Source organism: Hetaerina americana, unplaced genomic scaffold (genome assembly GCF_022747635.1).
Source record: "Hetaerina americana unplaced genomic scaffold, ioHetAmer1.1.p SCAF_5, whole genome shotgun sequence".
NCBI lineage: Eukaryota > Metazoa > Arthropoda > Insecta > Odonata > Calopterygidae > Hetaerina > Hetaerina americana.
The window spans coordinates 32,110,224-32,132,295 of NW_027287095.1; the positions used below are offsets into that span (position 1 = coordinate 32,110,224).

At 39.7% G+C, this 22,072-nt stretch overlaps 1 non-coding gene across 1 annotated transcript; it reads right to left on the reverse strand.

The window, feature by feature from the left end:
* Window positions 1-215: 215 nt before the first annotated feature.
* On the reverse strand, window positions 216-334 carry TRNAL-CAA (transfer RNA leucine (anticodon CAA)). Its single transcript has 2 exons — window positions 297-334; window positions 216-261 (listed from the first exon to the last, which is right to left on the reverse strand). It is a non-coding gene; the product is annotated as a tRNA-Leu (tRNA).
* Window positions 335-22,072: the final 21,738 nt, after the last annotated feature.

Sequence of the window (22,072 nt, forward strand, 5' to 3'; positions counted from 1 at the left end):
AATTATTTATTAATTAAACGACTTCATTGGGGCGATATTGAGACTTTATTGTCTCTTCTTTCACCTAACCCCTAAATATTGCACATTCATTAACGACGATTAGAAAAATAAACCCTCAGTTGAGGAAACCCCACCTAGGTTCGAATGGGACCCACGGCCTCTGGGTTGGCAGGCAAGCGTGTTAATCCACCGCCACTAGGGCCAGGAAAAAAATTTGTCAGAAGTGGGATTCGAACCCACGCCCTCTTACGAGGACCAGAACGCTCAAACCCCAACTAAGTCAGAGAAGGGAAAACCTTGAGTCTGGCGCCTTGGACCGCTCGGCCATCCTGACACTGTGGACAATGAAGTGGCGCAAGACAAGACATCTGCAGATTTTTAATAGAAGGATAGCCGTGTAAGTGAGAGTAACATCTTCTTTATTGATAAACCTGTACTTGTCATTAAATATCATAAAAATAACTTCATATCATTTATTATTTCGCACTTTTTCAGTAGTTTCAAATTTGTTTGTTACGTGGGAATCGGGAGCATAAGTTTTTTCAGAAACCTCTAACGAGAGAGGTATTGTTTTAATAATTACGTATAATATCATGAAAATTTTAGGTCGAGATCAGTTAGGTCAATTGTAGACACGACTTTACACACTTTTTGAAGGTAGATTCCTTTTAAAACAAAATAGGTTCAACTATTAACATAATGTTTGCTTTAATTTTTAAACATAAAGTCTTTAATATATTATTAAAACGTCTAGCTACTATCAGAAAATGGAGGGCTAAGATAAATTAAAAATAACTACAAAAAGTTACTTAGTGGGAAATACAACTATGGAACTGGTAGATTAACTGTAAATATTATTTCTGCGAATCACCGTAATTATTACTACGTTACAATTATGGCTAATGGAGTCAAACAAGGAGTTTTTTTAAGAGCTGTCAAAAGAACTCGATAATTCATTTTATATATAGCCTTTTTTGTTTGTTTGGATAATTTTCCTCATAAAAATTATATTTAATCGTTAATTGTTTCCATTCCTTAATAAAAACTTTGAAAACTGGTTATGATGAAATTGTAATTTACTTAATTTAAGTCCTCTAGAAGGGAAAAAAGTAGTAATGCAATAGTTTGAAGATATAAACCCTTGCAATGTAGCAGTTCTCTGTTGATAAACATAAGGTAAATATTAACAGTGATGCATTTATTTCTGACAAGACATCAACAATACATATTGAATTACTAATTTATAAAAGATTCCCTATATAAAATTCTAAAAGTATTCCGCTATATTAGAATATCAAAAGTATTCCGCTTGATTCCGTTCAATGGAGTGCGGACTCTCTTACAAATTACTATTGAAAGCATAGAGACGAGTTTTCATTCCGGTTTAAGAGCTTCCGAATATGCTTATTTATGACTGGGATTCTTTTCTAGGAGAATTTTCAAGTAAGGAAATCCGACTGAGATTCCACATTTACTTCGGACGTCGAAAAAAAACAAACACACACAAAAGTCGGCTATGCAGTTTTCTCCGTTCCCCTTCAGCGACGAATAATTCCGACCCGGGTCGAATCGGCTTTTTATGTGTATTTTTTCTTCATTTTCCGGCGTCCGGATCCTCCATTCGCATCTCGCTACTTTCATCCTCCGGCCTCTCCGTCCTTACTCCTTTTCGTCCACCCCGATAGTACTCATTTCCTCAAGCGGTAAAGCCCCAACCCCAAATATCCACCCACAAGCTCTCCTCCCGACATAATCGGAAACCCGAAAGCAATCCCTAAACTGTCTTCGTCAAACTGAACGGCCTTCTACCCTCCTCTCCCACTCTCGGGGGGTCGATTTCCTTGGTTCTTTTCGATGATATCCACCTCTTCTCCCAGCCTTCCCCCTCCCCAACAATCCTCATTCCCTCTACCTTTGTTTAAGAAGCTCTTCCCCTGCCCTATTATCCTTCCACTCCCACTCGCAAACTCTGGTAAAGCGTTACGCTCAATGGAGCTCTCCTCTTTCCCAGACTGTTCCCGTTCCTCACTTGTGAGACAAATCCCTCCGCCTGCCTCCTTCCCTTTATTTCGCGACTCGCTCTCGGGGTATCTTCGGGTCCGGGCACTCCGAACTCACGGTACGGGTGAGAGGGGTGCGGGAAGGAAGTCGATGAGGCGGAGAGAGAGAGGAAAACAAAAACTGGAGGAACTGGCGATGATTTCTTTTCGGATCGCCTCGAGATCCCGATGCGCGCTCCTGAATACGAAAATTCTTCCTTGCCCGTCAGTGAAACGAGAGCGTTTGGAGAAATAACGAAGATTCTGCCAGGCTAATTTGCATAGTGGTGCTGATGTGCCGACAGAGCATTAAGAAATATTGACTCACTTATCAATGATATGCATAGGAATGAAGTCATTATGAATTCGTATCAGCCGCATAGAATGTGGGTACACAGTATTCAGACATGTCCTCCGTGGTCTCGACAAAAAATTATTCTAGCAATATTGGGTAAAAACAAAAACACTGGAAACGTCTTTTGACATTAAAACACTTTTTAAAAACTGAGCGCAAGAGGAAATATGTTCATCCACCTCATTTTAAGACATGATATGCTTGCTGAAAAGAGTCGTCAAAGGAAAATGTAAGGGTAAAAAAACTAAAACGTGCCGTGTATATATGAATCATAGGGATCGAGAGGGTGCGGTGGTTATCGCAGTGGCTTCCCACCCAGAGGGCCCGGGTTCAAATCCCGGCGGTGTTGAATATATTTCAGTGGTATCTCGATCTCTACTTGAGGTGATTAGTGGAGGGCACTTTGAGTGCGTTCACCTTCCGTCGGTGGGATATTAAGCTGCGGACCCCTTGGCGTCTCTCATTAAGAGTAGGCTAATGCCGACGCCAGGTTTCTCTCCACGCTTCATCTTTCCCTGTCCATTTCTAATGGTGCAAATGACCTTAGCTGTCGGTCATCTCCCCTGAATACTGCTACTGCTACTAGAATCATACACATGGTGAGTCCATGGTATGGTCAAAACTATCCTAGTAATGGGAAACGCTAACCTATACCCTGTCGGTAGGAAGTCGTATTCTGAAAATGAGACCTGGGAATAGAAATGAATACGAATGAACCCTTTTCTTTTATGTATCTATCTTTTCTTTCCTCCATAAATTTGCTCTTAACTTTTCAATCGATTACACTCAAAATATGTTTCGCGGATTCTAATTTTCTATTATTGCTAGCGTAAATTTTACACCAGAGGGAGTCCCAAGAAATATTGATGGGACAACCCCCTAAATGAATCAATTACTCTTAAATTTCAGTTATACAAAGTTCTTCGGTGAAATTCTCCTTGTAAAAGTAGCCTTGTAAAAGTTTTCCTTGTTAAAGCACAGCATACTACATTTAATTTAATTCTGTTGAAATGGTTCGCATCTTTTCATGTAACCCATAACAATCAGCGAAGAAAGGATCAGATCCTAAATAAACACGAGGAATTTTCCTTATAGGATATATTCCAAAACCAACTAGCTGCCGAATAATTCGGGAAACGCAAGGGCTTACAGAAGGGCGCAATCGTCACAAAAACCGATAAAGGAAAGGCGCGCTCTGTGAAAACTTTCGAGAAATTAGTCTGACGACCCAAGCATCAAGGCTTAAGGTAAGAATTAGCTGCCAAGTAAAGGACAGGAAAGGGGAAAATTGTACAACTGGAGATCAATTTTGATTCAGAGGAAGACGAACAGCAATAGGTATTCTTCCTCTCCGACTTATTTGTTGCAGAGAAGTGAGCAAACAATCGGGCGACCTAACTGTCTTCGCGTGTATTGAAAAAGCTTTCAACAATATGAGCTACAGAGTAATTAAGGATATTAGAGTGCGTTACAACAAAAGATCAATTACGCATCCGTAAAGAGAGAAGTTGAAAGTTGTTAAATGTGACTAAAGAAGGAAATATGTTAAGTGTAAATACAGGGAGAATACAGTGATGCTTGTCGACGTCCTTGATCTTTAAGGTTTAGATGAGGTGGCAGGAAACGAAGAGGAAGATGTAACGAAAACTTAAATATAAAGAGAGAAAATAGGCAGTATAGAATGATACAGCTATAAATGCATATTATTGATATCTCAATTCAGATAAATGCTGATCATTTTTAAATGCAAATAATATTTGAACAAGTGCAATAAATTTGTCTCAGGGTAACAAACGATTGAAGAAGTAGGAGAAGGGGAGTAAATATGAATTGTGCACGCTGTTAATATCATAAGATAACGGTTCATGTTAATCTAAATGCGGAGTTCACTTTAATGCGGATATAGGACATGAATTATTCTTGAAGCCAGATTAGAAGTGACAGACTATTTATGTGCAGAAGAGAATGATGAAAAAGGAAGATACATGCGTAACTATTGAAAAGGTCCCTCAAGGGATGGTGGAAGAGAGAAATCAAAGTATGGGAGACAATGAATAATAAGACTGAAGTTTATCGGTTACATTCTAAGGTTTACTAAGGTCCACGGAATTGTTTACTGAAGATCTTAATCATATTAATCATAGAATAAAAGAAATAAATAAAAAAGGAACCTAATGATAAATTAAAGGTAACGATTCAAGCTGTGGAGCACTTCAGTACAAGAAACTAGTAATTAAATAAGTGCTGGGAAGAGGACAGAAAAAGCTTGGAATGCAGTTACAAATTAATCCACCCCGGATGTATTTCTGTCCGCGGCCATTCCCTTTAGTTCACGGTTGCCCGTTCCATGAGATATGCTACCTCTGATTTTCATCTAATCGAATAGCCAAACTGATGACCAACCATACTTAAGATTGGACTGGAATGCTGGAGAAGGTCACGCACTCCAGCTGACTAACCTGGATATTTCATAAATTACGATCTTTAATAAAACGTGATGGAAAATATCTATTTCGCATATTGCGTGCAAACAGTTGCTATAACGCTTCTCCATCCTCTGCGATGGCGTAGGGAACAAGCAAATGGAACTTATTTTCATCTCTTCTTTGTTTACACAGGGGTGATGCGTGAAGACCGTAATTTAAAAGAATGAACCACTCGCGTTTCGGTTGTGTTACTTCATTTCCTTACGCCAAGAGGGATGGAAAAGATGGAGAGAGATTGGGAATAAAATTGAAGAGGAGTAAGAACTGAAAACAGTGAAATACCTGGAAGTTCAAATGGCGGAGGGAAAATAGCCGAGAGTGAAAAGAAGGAAATGAGAGCCTCGAGGGTTGAAAAAAAGGGACCAGATGGAGTAAGGCATAAGAGCCTTATTGTCTTTACGTGGGACTCTTCAAAATGATCACAGCTTCGTCCTACACCAGTGTGTGTTGTCCTTTTCCTGCTCCTGAAACCGAGAGCGACTTGAAAGCCGGAACACCGTAGAAGAAATTCGAAGAGAAAGAAAAATACGATGGAGAAGAGCGACGTGATATTTCTCATCCAACTTCACCTCAAAGTTGTTTTCATTTCAGAGGAGTGTAAGGATGAATCCAAGGAAACAGGAAGGTTTTCCAAGAACTCATTTCACAATTCATGAAGCCCTCGTAGAGTCTCACGACCGATTTCGTTCATTCTATCCAGAGAATCTCTCATGGCTGAGGGAGTATTGCCACCTTAAAGGTTTCAGCTGGAATGAATAAGATTTCATCTAGGAACACTAGTGCTTGCGGTTCGAACATCATTGAGCACATGCACGGAATTTTGAGGAAACGAGATGAAATTTCAATTTTCCCATAATTAGTCACAGTTAGGAACTAGGGTACTAGTAATGTTAAACTAACTAGGGCACAGAATTTGGAGAGAGACACTTCTGCGAAAATCGGCAGCTACCGCTCGAATATTGTCACTATTCATTCTAATAGACATTCAAGGGTCCGTACTTATAAAGAGGATAACAGTGCCTTGTATACAAGTGAGTGAACGTTATTCCATTACATCGAACCTCCATGTGAACCTCCATGAATATAGAGAAAGATTACGTGAATATAATTCTAATGAGCAACTGTCCGTTATTAGATTATTTCATGGTTTGCCATAAAAAATGGAATATACTCGTTAAGTTCAATAATGTTGAATACTACTCCATTGGAGATTAAAATGCAGAAAAATATAGTTCATTGGCTCATTTTCCGCCATTAGTTCTCAGGAGAGAACTGAGTTACACAAAGACGGGAATAAGGTTTTCAATTGAGCCTCGACACGAGGACAGAGCCACTAGGGGTTTCGGAGATATGCCGTCGAGTTGTCCGCAAAACGACGCCACATGTTGATGGAACGTGTGCCGAGTGAGCATATAAACCGCCTTGACGCCCCACGGACGGTGAAAAACATCACCCGGGAGGAGGGTGATAGCTCAACGGAAGGAGACCGCCACCCTCTCTCTCTCTTGCCGACCGACGTTACATGTGGGCGAGTAAGACCGAACCGTGCCCCTGGGGACTGACTGGGCCACAGCATGAGGAATAGAGGGAAGAGATTCATGGAACAGAGAGATTCTAATTCAATTAACAGAATTCCACAACTCCAAAAGGTAAGCGGAAGTCTAAATTTATAGCTTGAATTAAAAATAGTATATTTATCGACATGTCAAATGAAAAAGAAAAAAACTATTTAAAATTTTATTATTGAAGACAAAGATACACAAATATTTCATTTTGACATGTTACTTTAATACTTATATCAAAGCAAGTGAAATTCAAAAAGATGAAGTTTTAACCAACATCACACCACAGAAGACAACTAAATTCGGAATACTACTCACAGTCAAGGAGATGCTAAAAAATTATTAATACTAACCCCAACTACTTGTTTTTATTCATGTAGTTAATTATATATAAGTATATATATACTAGTAGCCTATCTGGTTAAGGTAGTTTCTGATGGGCCCTGGTACTACAAGTAACTGTACTTCTAAGCCCTAGCTAATATGGCTTAAAACAAGTCTTAAATTCAGCATATTACAAAAACTCAATCTTTAGCTATGCTTTCATCTACCTTGATTTCATCAAAAATTCTTATTCTTTCCGTTCTTCTACTCTTTCCCAGCATTCTACTCTCTCTGCCCAATTTTAGCATCTAATTGTCCCATTCTTCCTCTAATTTCTCCTAACGGCCGCCTCCCTATCCCTACCCTGCCCAGCATTTCATCGTTCCCTTTCCTTTCCGTCAATTTTATCTCAGAGCCATAAATAACTACACTCCACATTAAAGTTTTTACTGGTCTTTTCGGGCAGAAAACTTCTTCACCCCGGAAATTTTCCTGAACATTCATCATTAAACCAGGGCCCAGGAACTCTGTCAGACGTAATTACATTCTTTTCATAGAAATAAAAAAAAACAATCCTAAAATTCTCTTAGAACAACTTTTGAAGCTATCGTAACTTACGCGTATATCTGCCGCCTAATTCCATAGGAATTACCTAAAGTAACGTTCATTAATTAAATGTGCAACTCAATTGATCCTACTTATGAAATGCTTTTTTTAAAACTTTTATCAGCATGCAAATGCCAATTGATCGTCTTTCATTATCAATTCAATTATTAAAATATTCATTATTGCAATCAACCTCTGAGATTTTATGAAAACTTTCTACATCAATCGATAATCATCCAAAACTGAGTCCCATGAAATTGTTTTGTAATTATAAATGTTTGCACAAGCTATAAACAATTGAAAATGTTGTCAGATTTTTTACACACAACGATATGATCCAACACAACTCCATTATTATACACAAAAAATGTGTTAACAAAATGATAATGGTATTTTATCATAAAATATAGAAAATATATGTGCTGCGATTGAAGTCATCATTTTGAGAGTAAATATAACTGCGATATTATTGCGCACCATTGAAATTTACATTTTTCTAAAATTTAATTGAACATGAGTATTGATGTAAATCTGTTAAAACTGAACTTTTTTGAAAAACTATAAGAATAAAAAAATCACGTAGACCCCTGCGATTTCCTTCCTCTTCTCTCTGGGAGGTATCTCTGTAACATGAATACCTACCTACTGGATATGTAATACAAAAGAATCTCGTCTCTCTTATACGTAGGAGTGCAATGAGCTATTTCCACTGGGAAACTTGATTCACAGTAGCTCAGGTGAATCACGAGGTAACGAGATCAACCTCGGAAGTTCTTTCCTTCCGAGCACGGGTACCGTCATCCACCACGATGTGGATGTGTGCGGGAGGAAGGGAAGGGATGCTGGGAGTGGAATTACGCACGTACTTGGGGGAAAGGATAAGCACTGCACTGGCAGGGGCCGTCGGCTCGGGCGGTTGCGTCCACCCGATTAGCTCGCATCGATCGCCGCGGCGAGGAATTCAACACCCTCCTCAACGTCGAGAGCAATTCAACACCCTCCCGTACTCTCCCCCAACCAACCAATCCCTCTGAAGGAGAGAAAGAGAGAGAACCGACCCCTAGACAGAACTCAGAGCAGACGTCAGCCATTTCGATGAGGGGTGCGTGTACTTGTGCGTAAGTGCATAAATTGCATCAAAGACCAGATATCCTTTTTATGCACACGCATTTTTTATATATTAAATCACACATGTTACAAACATATACCATATTATATTCGTAGATAAATACCAACGAAATGATGAACTCATACACAAAAGGCTATATATAGGGAAAACGATCGCATGATACGAAAAAGACAAGCACAAGGTTAGTGGGGAAGGCGGAAGGATACGGAACCCGAGCAGAAATTTTCCCGGGCAAGGAAAGTTTTTTAAGCTTGAAATCTGAATCCTTCAACCTCTACCACTAATCTTGTGTTTACCTTTTACGCTGCGTTATCAGTCGGTTTCCCTTTTACCTATATTTGCACACAACACTCACAATGTGTTCAGAAGTTGACCCAGGAAGACACGAAAAGAGGCAAGTTATTCGGTATTTTTCGGAAGAGGGAAGCAACTACGATGCTAAGTTCTACTAAGGTTTCAAACAAGGAAGTGGTGCAGCCAAACGTTCCGATGGAGCATAGTAATCCAGGGATCAAAGGCATGGAACATTGGAAAAGTGTACAAGCGAAGAATAGAAACATTTGAGACAAGGTGCTGGAAGAGAGTGCTGAAGACAAAGTGGACCGACGGAGGAAAAGGAGGAAGTGTGTGTATATATATATATGTGTATATATATATATATATATATATATATATAAGATCAGAAGGGGAAAAAGCCATATTGAGAACTCTACGGCAAAGAACTACATGTATTGGACATACCTTGAGGCACACTGGATTAGTTAAAAACATTATTGAAGGGAAAATAAAAGGGAAGATCCCACGAGGAAGATCAAGGGGTAAGTGCATAGGGCCAATGAATATACATCCATACGTGAGTCATTGTTTGTATATAAGGGAATGAGTCAAAACCTCAAGCTGATGAAGGCGATCTGAACCACCGAAATTGAAGTGACTGCTTGTTGTTCCTACATTTTATATTTCAGCATTTTTCCTTATTACTCACGTCCGTACGTTCCGCTAGCATACTACATAATTTATATTTAGGTATATATTCGCACCCGCTCTGAATTTATGGGAGAAGGTCCGAGAGGGATGAGTACTGAGGGAAGGGGGGGTGGCCGAGTGTCGGTGTTTTATGGCATTGGGGAGATCTGGTCCGGAGTGGGGTTGCCATGGAGTTGTAGAGGGTGGGAGACGATATTTGTTTGCGTGGATGAAGGGGAGGGCCGCAGGGCTGAGGGCGGGGTGCGAGAGATCCCATTGCGTGAGTACCCCTCGATACGCAGAGGGAGAACAGCCCCGAGTTTTCCCTTCAATTTTTTTATTAGCTTCCGCTTTGATGGTCACCGATCCGCGAGAAATCGTGATCAATGGAATGGAATACCGGGACGGTGAAGGGATGGTAAACCTCTTCGCGACCGAAAAAATCGCGGCCATTGAAACATTGCCATATTTAATTTTTACTCCTTTAAAGACTTCTTCTCCAATCCTAGTCTATGGCTGCTATCTTTCGATTCCGTTTCACACCTCCTTGCCACACTTCGGGGATCTCGTACGTGTAGGGGCCAAATTAAGATAAGAGAGATATACTGCCGAACAGATCGATTCGGATTACTGTACCCTCAGCTTAATTCACGAGCCCAATATAAATAGGGTGAACCACCAAATATATGTCATTGAAAAAATAAAAAATTCAAGTACTTCCTCCCCATGCTTGGTACTCTAACATCCCTGCCCCACGCCCTTGTGGTGATTTGTCGGATATTGCGTAGATGAAAAACTGAAAAAGTTCCATGGTGGATTTAATCTCTAAAAATCTTCTAAGACATTAATGATGGCAAGGCTAAAAATTTCTTTCGAAGAGTGAAGCATATTCAGACAAAACAGCTTCGATACAAATACTATACGTCGACATCTTGCAATACAGTAGCGTCACGGGACGTGAAATTGATTAGCCTGCGCACCATACCTCTCCAAGTCGACCACTGTTCTTGCTACACCTACCCTCAACCATAAGACTGCGGAGTGTGACAGAGGAGTAACGTTTAAAAATTATATTAAAACCTATGCGAGTGAAGTTTTATCTGGTTGCAATAAGTTAAGCATCTTAAAAAAGCCATCAGTGAATTAATAATAATCAGTAAATAAGACATTTTTCTCCAAGGGAACAAATTGGACCACTCATCATGTCTAATATGATATATCTGTTATCCTCTAATCCCGAATATATTGGAGGTTCATTGTCCGTTTTTTTGGGGCGAAGTGAGGGAAGTTTTTTGTTGGCATGAAGTAAGGAAGATTATACTGGAGAAGAGGAAGTATGAATAATTCATTAGAGGACTGAGGAAACTCCGGTGCCTTTAACTTAAATATGAATTTTTTTCACATTAAAATGCCACATTTTCTCTTTCCCATACATAAAGCTTGGAAGTTGGCGGCCTGCTAAATCCTTTCAGAGTAAATATTTATCTCTTTGGAAGAGATCTTTTTAAAAATGTATTTGAACAGATGATCCTTCCGTTGTATTCTCCTACTGAGGAATCAACTTATTTTTTTCTAAAACATGAAGGTCTATAATTTTATTCAAGTATCATTAATTGTAATAAATGGAGCATTATATTTAAAGTTGAGGACATCAGTTTTTCAGCGTTATCGATTTAGCTACGGTTGATGATGACTCCTGAAATAAAGGACTACTTCGAGCACTTCGGACAATCTTTTATTGAAGTAATACGAGTAATTGTAATGTAAAATTGTTATAATGTAATAATCAAAAAAGTGATGATAACTAGCATAATAGTAGCAGTAATAGGTAACAACAGCAAAAGTAATGTATGATAATGGTAATAACATATCTTTCGACAAAACTGCAGGCACCATAAGTATCTAAATGTCTTCAATATAAATACGAAATAATCTTTCACAGCGAGAAAGCAGGAGAAGTATTATTTGCAGGCTCATAAGTATAAGTTTTGAGGAGAGTTCCTCAGCCTCCACCTCACCTAAACAGATGCTTAAACCTAATTTAAAAAATGATCATTAACCTGTACTACCGCTTAATACCCGCAGGAACACAATGCAAATTCCTAAAACTAAACTTCAGAGAAATCATTGAAAACATGAACGAACTCATTGAACGATCATCGCTTGAAAACACGGCAGTATATATGTTGAAAAAGTCATCAAACGACCTATCAGTACCAACAGTCACCATTGAAATTGCAAAAATAATAAAAAACACTAATCCCCGGTCTTTGGTAAGTCTCTCTCAATACCGCTTCTGAGTAATCCAAAAACAAACGCCGCGAGGAATCGAACCATGAAGATGGACATATCGCCGAAAAGGTTCAAGGAAGAGGAGTAAAAAAATACACAATGAAAGGCCCCAGATTAAGGATTCGACTCAAAAGAAATGGAAAGGGATCAGCAAGACGAGAAATGAACCCGAGAGAAAAATTGCAAGATGAAGGGAGAATCGATCCGGTCAAGTCTTCGCGAGCAAGAGAGAGAGGAAGCGGTGTCTGGGAGGGGCAGCAGGGCCGCATGGGGAGGCATCAGGGCCCCACGCACGCGAGATCCTGGTGCCTCATATTCATGAGAACCTAACTACATTCCTATTAAAGAGTCTAGAATGACACGGTTGGAAACTTAACACAGTACCTCCTACGTTAGTTGTAATGGAAATATAGAATAACTTAAATATTCCAATGACCATTATACTCTTAATTATAAATTACCACAGTCATCAGCCCCAAATTTGGATTTGACAGGTGAGGGTGGGACTCATCTACCACTAAACCCAACTTCATGTGAAATTAACTTAGTAACATAGTGGGAGGGTAGTAACCTCTCCCTGTGCCGTCTGCGGTTTCCCAATAGGATCTGGTTACCGAAAAATTACACCATTTGGGTAAAGGTGAAGGTGCCCAAAGTTATTCCGAAACGGAACGAGAAAGAGAGATTGATGGGAATCGCAACGCTTCAAGACAAATAGAAATGCAAACCTGAGTTAGAGAATTGTAATTTTTATTATAAACGAGGAACTGCCGAAGAATACGAAAGAGTTAACACATAAGCAAATTGATTGAAGTTAAGATAATAAGGAATGATGAATGACTGAAGCGACTTGATCAATACAACTGATATCCTAAGAGGGAGAGAGCAATTATGGTGTACCGAGTAAATAGTTACAACTCTTGAAAAATAATAAGATTGTTAGGTCAGGTGGACACGTTCGTTGCCATTTTTGTTAATAAATGTTATCGAAGGCGGAAAAACTACTAACAACTCGTCTAAACAGAATACCTATATTTAAAAATAAAACATTAAGCATGTAGTGCGTGTAGGGTAGCTAGTAATATCAGCAACTTGCAGCTTTTGGATGAATTGAATTATTTACTAGTACCTAGCCTATTAGCGAAGTACATGTTACGTATCGTGTGGGTGCCTCCTGATGTGGATGTGCCCCCTGCCATTAACTTTTGCAGTGATGTTCAGTGAACTATGCAGAAGCAATATGTCATTCACATCTTTCCCCGCAAACCGTTGCAAATAAATCATTCATTAGCTTTTTCAGGGCGTCGAGACAGTGCGTAATGCATATTTTTTAAATTTTAAAAATAGAAATAAACATTTTGTGGCGGGAGTTTTGACATCGATAAATTTCAGAAGTCGCATCCGTCTCTTTTAAGTCCCATGAATAATTTTTAAGCGACATTCAGCCCTTCAAGTAGTTACATGTAAACAGCATAAAATACGGAGTTCCATCGCGGAAGAACTCCGTCTAAAACGGTTCAAAACACCATGACAATGTACGCATTGGCTACCTCCTTTTCTCTAGTTGTTGTTAGCATCATAGAGTTTTGAGTTACGCTCAAATACGACCAGAACCACTAACGCCAGGGGTAAGCATTAGCCGGTCATCTTCAGGAGCGACACCTCTCCTAAGAATGAACTTCAGTAGATCATTCAAACACAGGTCATTCGATGCGTCGATACAACTAATTCTGCCGATATGTAGTTGATCATGACCAGTTGGACAATTCATTGTCGAATGCAAGGGGCCCCGGAATATATAGGTATTATAATTTATCAGGTTTCAAACAACATTGCTGATACTAAATGTGGGCGTTAAAGGTCATCCATGATTAAGCAGATATACAAAATCGGAAACACATGTACATTGACTATTTGTCGAAATAGATGCTTTATAAAATATTGCTCAGTCCACCTTTGGAAAAAATATTTTATTTTCTTTGGAAAATTGGGGAGGTAAGATTAAGAGATCTTAGCTTCCTCAAATTGTATTGTAACGCTGGTGACGACACGAAATTCCTCTGGAATATTTTCCTTGTACATTTTGGGATTCAAGTTATTTCTCCTTTAGCATGTTCAACACTGCAGACGGAATATCCCACAGCATCGCGTGAGAGGGTCAGAAAACAAAAGGCGGAATCTTCAACACACGGTGCATCGATTACCGATTGCAGTCAGACCGAGGGAACAAATTTCGATGTCTCACGTCTAGCCCGATAAAACATCCCCACTCCAATAAGATGAGAAGGCAGCCGGCATCATTAAGGCTATGTTACTTACGTAGTACAGGCTACGGATAAAAAAACCTCCTGTCCAACGGTAGCGGGATCATCCTCTTCGCAAATGTGGGTCGAATATGAGTCAACCTTACAAGGCAGTGCGATAACGAGTTCCAAACGAGTTTCAATTTACCAACGGTTTTTCAAACGCTAAAGGGCTTTTCGTGAGGTCAATTTTTCTCGTAATCGGCTGGTCAGAGCCGTTGGTGCACACATAAACGACGTGAACTCGACTACTGAGTCACTAAATGTTTACGGAGAGATACACTAGATGACTAACTGAGAAAAAATTGTGAATTGGCATACTTTTGTTTTTTTGCATGGGGTTGCATTCTGTTTTACGGGTGGTGTCCTAACACCAAACGCCCTCGCGGCGGCTTGTGGGGTATTGCGTAAATGTAAATGTGAGCATCACGTTCATTAAGCAGTAGATATCATTGTGCTACAAATACAATTAATTTCTTCAAAAAGTCAATCCTATAATTTTTCAACAATCTTTTCCATTTGATTAAAGTGTGTCATCGAGCCCATAGGTAGTAATAGTAAAACACATTTAAGGATACAACCGACAGCTAAGGTAATTTTAGCCATTAGGGATAGTGGGTAATTTGGTAAAGGGTAGGATATTTAGGGAATGGAGGAAGGGGGGAGAGAAATCCAGCGTAGCATTTGCCTACTCTAAAACGATAGAAAACCACATTGGGTCACACAATTGAACGTCCCATCCAACGGACGGCGTACTCCACTCGAGGTACTCTCAACAAAGCACAATAGGTAGTGACCGGGATACCACTGAAAAATCCTGCTAGCTCCGGAATTCGAAGCCGGTACCTCGGGGTGAGTGCACTATAGCATGTGTTTGTGGTACGAATAGGAGAAATTAGAGGGTCATGAACGGTGGAGAACGAGAAATTCACGAGGAAATGTGTTTGAAGAAATTCTCAATGCAATGGATATTGGGATTCTAAGGAACAGATAAGGATGTATGATCATATGAAGAAATTTGACAAAGACGAAAGAGATAGTCAATGATGTAGCTGTATAAAGGATAATAGTGAAAGATTAAGTTCCCCTTCGTAACGTATAATCAGAATGATCTTGTCAGTGCTTACCCTGAAAGGGGGAGGCATTAAGAGAATGTGAATGAGTGTATTATTGCGATTCAAGAATTTCTAATATTCTTACGCATTAATGACACCCTTTTAACCCAGACATAATATCTACCATATGATATATGGTTCGTGAAGTCGATAAAGTTGATAACGTCATTATTAACCTCATATCGATATTACCTCGCACTCGCAGCAACACGCCCGCCCCATCCCCTTTCCAGAGGACCGTGTGGAGAGAGAAGTCTCTCCCCGAGCCCAATGGGAGGCGCGCTCGGACTGGACCAGCCTCAAGTGGTACAAGGACTTGGATCAAAGAAGATGTGCAGCTGCATTCCTCGCAAATGCAAGAACCCACCCCGCACTTCCCGTCTCCCCATCCCATTCCCCGCTTGTCATTCGCTCAACGCATATTCGCGGGTTGCGAATGGCACACAGATGTTGTGCACGCACGGCCATGCATGATGCTCAAAACGTGTTGATTGGAGCGGAGAAATGATTGCATCTAAGATACACAAATCGATACTCGCTAGAAATATCGCGGAAAAGAGGCGCCCAAAACATATAATTGAAAAACGCTTCGTAATTATTTTGAAGTTCAGAATTAACTTTGCGCGGTTATTTATGTAATACCGAAAGGAGCATTTATTTGATATCAATGTAGAACGGTATTATCAGTATCATTCTCTAATGACAGACACTTATCTCATTCTTCGATCTCTAAGCAACAAATTGCACTCCTATCATCTCCGAAATGATGTTTGATTCTCACCAGGTTAGTTTCATTGACATACCGGATAGCCTTTGCGCTTTGGCGGTAATTGGCAAAAATATCAGCGAAGTAAGTCGGTCATTTTCTTTCAGCTGTTTAAAATAATTTACAAAGAGCAAGAAGGACTGAACCATTTTTATTTTTCGCTCCATTCATGGCAGGAGAAGTATCTAGTTAGTGGATTAGGAAGCCGACAGTTGGGACTATTCATGTCATTATAAGGCGGGTAAATAGTACGGCTGTTGGATTTTAGGATACCTAGAGGGATTAGAGTTTATCACAGCATCGTCATCAACACAACCTTACACGAAAGGCGCCAAGAATTCCACAGTTGAATGTTTCATACGACGGACAGCACATACTTCAAATGAAATACTCCCCAAAAGGCAGCCTAGATAGGATTATTACCTTAACATCTTTCTGCACCAGGAATTCAGCTAGGACTCCCGGCGCAGGAAAGCGATAAGCTGCCCTGATTACCCGCATTCGGTCGCTCATATGCAAATTCGTTCGGCACCGGGTGTATCTCGTATATTGGACGACTTTTCTACCACCACCACTCCTGTAGTACAGCAACCAGGGGGGTAAAAAGGGAAAGTTAAAAGGACTCATAGAGTAAGAGAAGGGGATATAAAGGTTGGAGAAAAGTTCCATCCATTACATCCGAAACATCATTCGTCAAAGAAATCCGGAAGATAAAGCTCCAACACGCCGATGTGACGATAAAACAGTCAGAAAAGTCTTTCTCAGAGATATCCCACGAATCTGGTAGAACTTACTTTTGGAGCCCATCGTAAACCTCTCTTTCTTTCTCATAAAGTGAGATCTTGATTTCGTTTTCGGGGGGGAAAAGCAGTAAATCTGCAGTCTACTCCTCGAATGGCGCACACGCAATAATAATCTTCAAATCATGCCCTGAAGATTGACATGTAGCACTCGAAACTCCGTGCAGACTTACTTTGCTAATTAAAATTTAAATTTTAAAATATTAAAAACAGAACGAATAAATCTCTAGAGGGATATATTATAGAGTCTCCTACATGCTGACTTTCATCGTTAACTTTACTAGAAAGTTGTGCGTATTGGGGATTAAGATGATATTACGGTTTAAAATTTGTTCCCGAGAAGCACGAAATCTCGGAAGACAGTAATCTTTGAACAGTCTAAGGGTGGATGTTTTTCCCCAGAAAATGAATCAAAAGATAGGTTTACTTTGATCTGCGCACTTAAATGAAACATTTTTCTCATAAAAGCACAACAAAACCAAGGAGTAGGACCGGCTAATGAAATTTGCCCCGATTATATGTAATTGAGGTGCCAAAGATCGAAAGAGTGGTTGAGAAAAAAGTGAATGAGAAACAGTGGGAAAAAACTACTTCTTGAATAGATTCCCGGAATCAAAGTATTTTAAAAAATTGCTGCTAAAAATTGGATTTGAAATTCAAGGTCTGCTTAGGTCTCGAATATTACAAAACATCGAACTATGCGGCATTGAAGAAGTGTTTATTGTAGTGTAGCGTGTCTGGTTGTGATTTGTTAGGAGAGGAACGTATCAATGTTTAGCCTGTATACATCCAAAACCTACCTTAAACGGTAGACAACATAACTATCATTATTCAATGTGAAAACACAAAAACACCTTCCAAACACATTTAATGTACCTGTAACAGACAAAACGTGTGAAAGTTCTACAGGTATTCATTTTACCTATTCAATCATGCCATCGTAGAAGTATTTTACAATGAAAAAGAAAGTCTATGGCATTGTCAACGATTCACTGGATTATGCCAGCGGGAAAAAGCAAAATATTTTTAAAAAATAATACATTCGTGAAACAGCATGAATTCTCCTTTAAGGCGTAAACGTGCCATCAGAACAGGAGAGAAAGGATAAATCCTATGACAAACGTCACGCACTCGCCTCTGGTTAGCCTCATCAATCCTCTGATTGGTATGCGTTCCGCTATGTGAAAGAGCTGAATCGACGTGTTAAATTTGTATACCGAACTGGACAGCGGCTTTTGAGCACGACGAGGGTATTATGGCAGAGGTGTTCAACGTTAAGGTAGAAGCGCTCTGTCGAAGGAACCATGAGAAATGGAGAAAAAAACATTTAAAAACGCCCTTCCCTCCATTAGTTTTCCGCCGACACTGATTAATCGAATTGCATTGACGGGCCGCCCTATCTCTAACACAAGACACCGCCACCCCTCCAGATCTCATTCCCCCACCTCCCCCTTTCTCTCGCTCTTCCATGGTGGCTTGATATTTGCCCGAATCGTTGTTTAGCGAGACCAGAACTTGTACCAAGCCGATGTTCGGAATCCAAACTTAGCCAACCGCTTTGTGCAAATAATCGAAAAGGTGACCAAATGATTGCCTTGTCTGTCTTATTTATGACATTGCTGAGAAACTGATTTACTTAGTTAGAGAATTCTAACCATAATTTAGGTAAAAAGTAATATTTAATGGTACGGGTTTAAAATACGAAGATACGGTGTGTCACAAGGAAGTATAATAGGGTTTCCCAAAATATATAAACGAAATAAGTTGCCAGTTACGCCACAACACTAGATCACATCAAGAAAACACATGAATAAACAGAGTGATAAGAACCACAGTTGATAGTGTGGGATAATTTTGAGTCTTAGAAAATAATTTCAGTTTAATGGTATTTGGTTTTAAATAGCATACAAACATGAGTAAACTAAGGAAATTTCAACACAAAAATGGAAAACATTAGATTACACATGCATATAAAAGAGTGGGTATTGAATGAATTAACATGAAAAAAGTTACGTGCTCGATGGTCAGACAAACACCTTATTTTTCATCAACCACAGAAAAGAATACGTTTGTGTGCATTACAGAATCTTCGCTATTTTAAATAAAGCGTACGTAATTTGAGTGAAAAACGTTTGAAGATGTTTCGTTTCGCAATTATTGGCCACATTTACGCGTAAGAATTATTTATAAGTATTCGGGATTTAATCAAGAGTTTGAATTAAGGAATAAGATGAAGTTTAAAAAGCATCCTCCATTAAGCAAAGTTACGAGAAAAAGTAAATACTTGTATAATGGGGTTACTGCAAAAACCAGGAGTCCATCCAACCATTACGATGGTAATGGTATATAGAGTACGAGGTAACTACTGAAACAAGTAATCATTAGGACCTCAATACAAAACGGAATTTTTAACTTCATGAATAAAATAAGATGAATAGATAACAGCACTGAAAGATTAAGTATTTTTTCTTCCCTTGCACGAATCGCGAACACGGAAAAACCAAGTTTACGAATTCCAATGATTTTAACCGATAAATATATAGCTAGCATCAACCGCTGCTTACCAAAACTGCAATTTTTCTTACATATAGACCATACTTACTAAAATTTGGTTTTACTTACATAAAACCAAATTTTCTAATACCCCCTGCCACACGCTCTCGTGGAGGCCTGAGGAGCGATAGAGATAAAACTATTGATAACAAAGTTATAGGCTACATCCGGGCGAACGAACCTACACGAGGAATCCAATATGCATACGAACCCCATCGTGGTACGGTAGACGAGATCATCCGAGTAAAATTAGAGAGATTAAGTGTAGAACGTGCAGAAAATGTAGAAAGATTTAAGATTTCATTTTTCACACGAACGATAAGGGATCAGAATAACATTACCCGACCGCGGTAGGGGTAAAAATATTCGGGTCATAATTAGTCTGGTGTACATTCATCCCCTGCCACACCCCTTAGCAGTGGCTTGCAGGGTACTAAAAATTACAAAAAATTAACTAACTCTTAGAATATATTTGAGGTTTTTTGAATTTTTGTAATTGGTACGTAAACACGTTCTTCGCAAAGATCAAAAAAATTATTTCCGATCCGAGGTTCGTCTTATCTAAGATCATTTCCAAGGTCTGCACGCTAGTCGATAACCCTTGTTACCCTAGTGGGAAAAAATGATTTTATATGGGGTTTATAAACCAATTTGAATTAAAATCCCATTTTTTATAAATGGTTGCTGCCCACTCTACAAACAGACACTGCACGATAATATTTAGATGTCTTTACTCTTGATTTCATGAGTATTTTTTTCATGGCTGACTAATTGAAATCGTCCCCTAATTAACATGTGACCAACGTTGTTCGAACGGAAATTCGCCTCTCTCGTTAAACGCAGATACTTCCTTATTTGGATTCAGGACCACTGCGCGAAAGCTGGAGACTTCTTGCACCCAGCCAACGCCCCTCCCCCCGCTGACATCAGGGCCCGCAGTTAAACCCCAACCTCCATTCCCCCTCCCATACTTCTTCGACTCTGCATCTCTGGGGGACACGGCATCCCTGGAAAGCGTCCCGTGGTAACCGATTTCCCCATTCCCGACGATTCCCCTCCCTCCCTCCCATAAGCGAGGGAGCCGCCTAACGCCCTCCCACCTCATCCCCATAAATCTTCCCATTCCTTTGCCCCCCCCCTCAACCTCTCCTTACTCTCCTCTCTCCCTTCCTTCACTATGCGCCGTCTTATTTACTCTACCGCCCCTCTCTCTCCGACCGCCGACGCGCATGAAACGTTCCCGCTGGGGAGCGATAAAGTTCGCCGGCCCCGGTGGCCTTAACGGGGAGGACGACACGAGAGGGGTGGTAGGGAGGTACCGGGATGCGTAGAGCAAGGCGAGGGATTGGGACGGGGGAATATAATGGAAGTAGGACAGTGTTGCCGTTTAAGCACATTCCGAGGTGGATTTTCCGTTTCTTCTTTGTTTCAAGAAGCGCTTTCCTATGGTCTTAGAGCGTGATAGAATTAAGTTGACGTTTTTTTTAATGCTAAGATTGATGTTAAAATTTGACACCATGATTTCACTCAAATCCAGGAAACAGAAATATCCTCAGCCCATATTTTCATTCATTCGCTGATTATGATTCGCTAGATGAAACTAACAAACCATTTTGAAGTGATCTCAATTGAAATTTTCCAATTATTTCATATTAATTTTAAAAAATGATCCGCAGATTCTCTAGCTCTCAAATTCCATCATGGATGGAAGGCAATTACAGCGTTACAGTTGAAATCGTTTGGTGGATTTGGTCCAGAATACCGGAAGGAATTCCAATCAAGAAATTCCAACTAAGTTGAGTTTAAAAGAGATATCTAAAACCACAATCATCAGCCCACAGTTACAAGGTTGATTTGATAGCTGAGGGTAGAGCTCATCAAATACTAAGCCCAGCGGCGTGTGGATTTCACACATCAGGGTAGGGAGGGACACTTCCTTTCCCTGTGCCACCTATGGTTTCCCAGGAAGTTCGGGCACCCGAAAAATTACAAAGCTTGAAAGGTGTCTAGTGGTGTCACCCAAAATCAAACCCGGGCCCTCTGGTCAGAAGCCCAGCTGACTGACCACTATTATTAGCGTCACACCCTGATCACCATTATTGAGACGAAGATATATTAATGACTTGATGAAGCAATACCTGATTTTTTTAATCGAATGATTTAGAATGGTTTCTCGTTAATCAGAAAAGCAACCCTGTGTAAGAAGCAGGTTGAAAGAAAACTTTTATGGCATCAAAATCATGCAGGAAAATATATTTACTCAAATCTAAGGGCGATAAAAAAGTCGTACTTCAAAAACAAGGATGCCTCAACTCGATCGTACGAGATTCAATCTAATGTAAGAAGCTCATGATCTACCAATATTGTGAGATATTTGCGTGATGCAAATCGATGTTTATTTCTTGGGGTAAAAAAAACAAGCAACATTTCTTCATATTAAACTTCTTCAAAAACAAACCTCACAGCATTAATAAATATGTAAATTTTCAGCATTAGCCAACCGGCTTTGGGTGGGTTTTTGATAGCTCCTGATATTAGACATTACTCCTAAGCCCTAGCTATGACGACACAATATTCTTACACTCCATACTACATTGCATGTATACAATGTAGTATGTCTTTTTTTAGCTCATCATACTTCCTATCGCCCTTAGTTTCATCCAAAATGTCTTATCATTTCCTCCCATCAACTCATTTTCTCGGAATTACATTATGTAAACTATGCACTCCCTAAAAGAGAATATGAAATATTCCTACATGGAAATAGACGGAATGG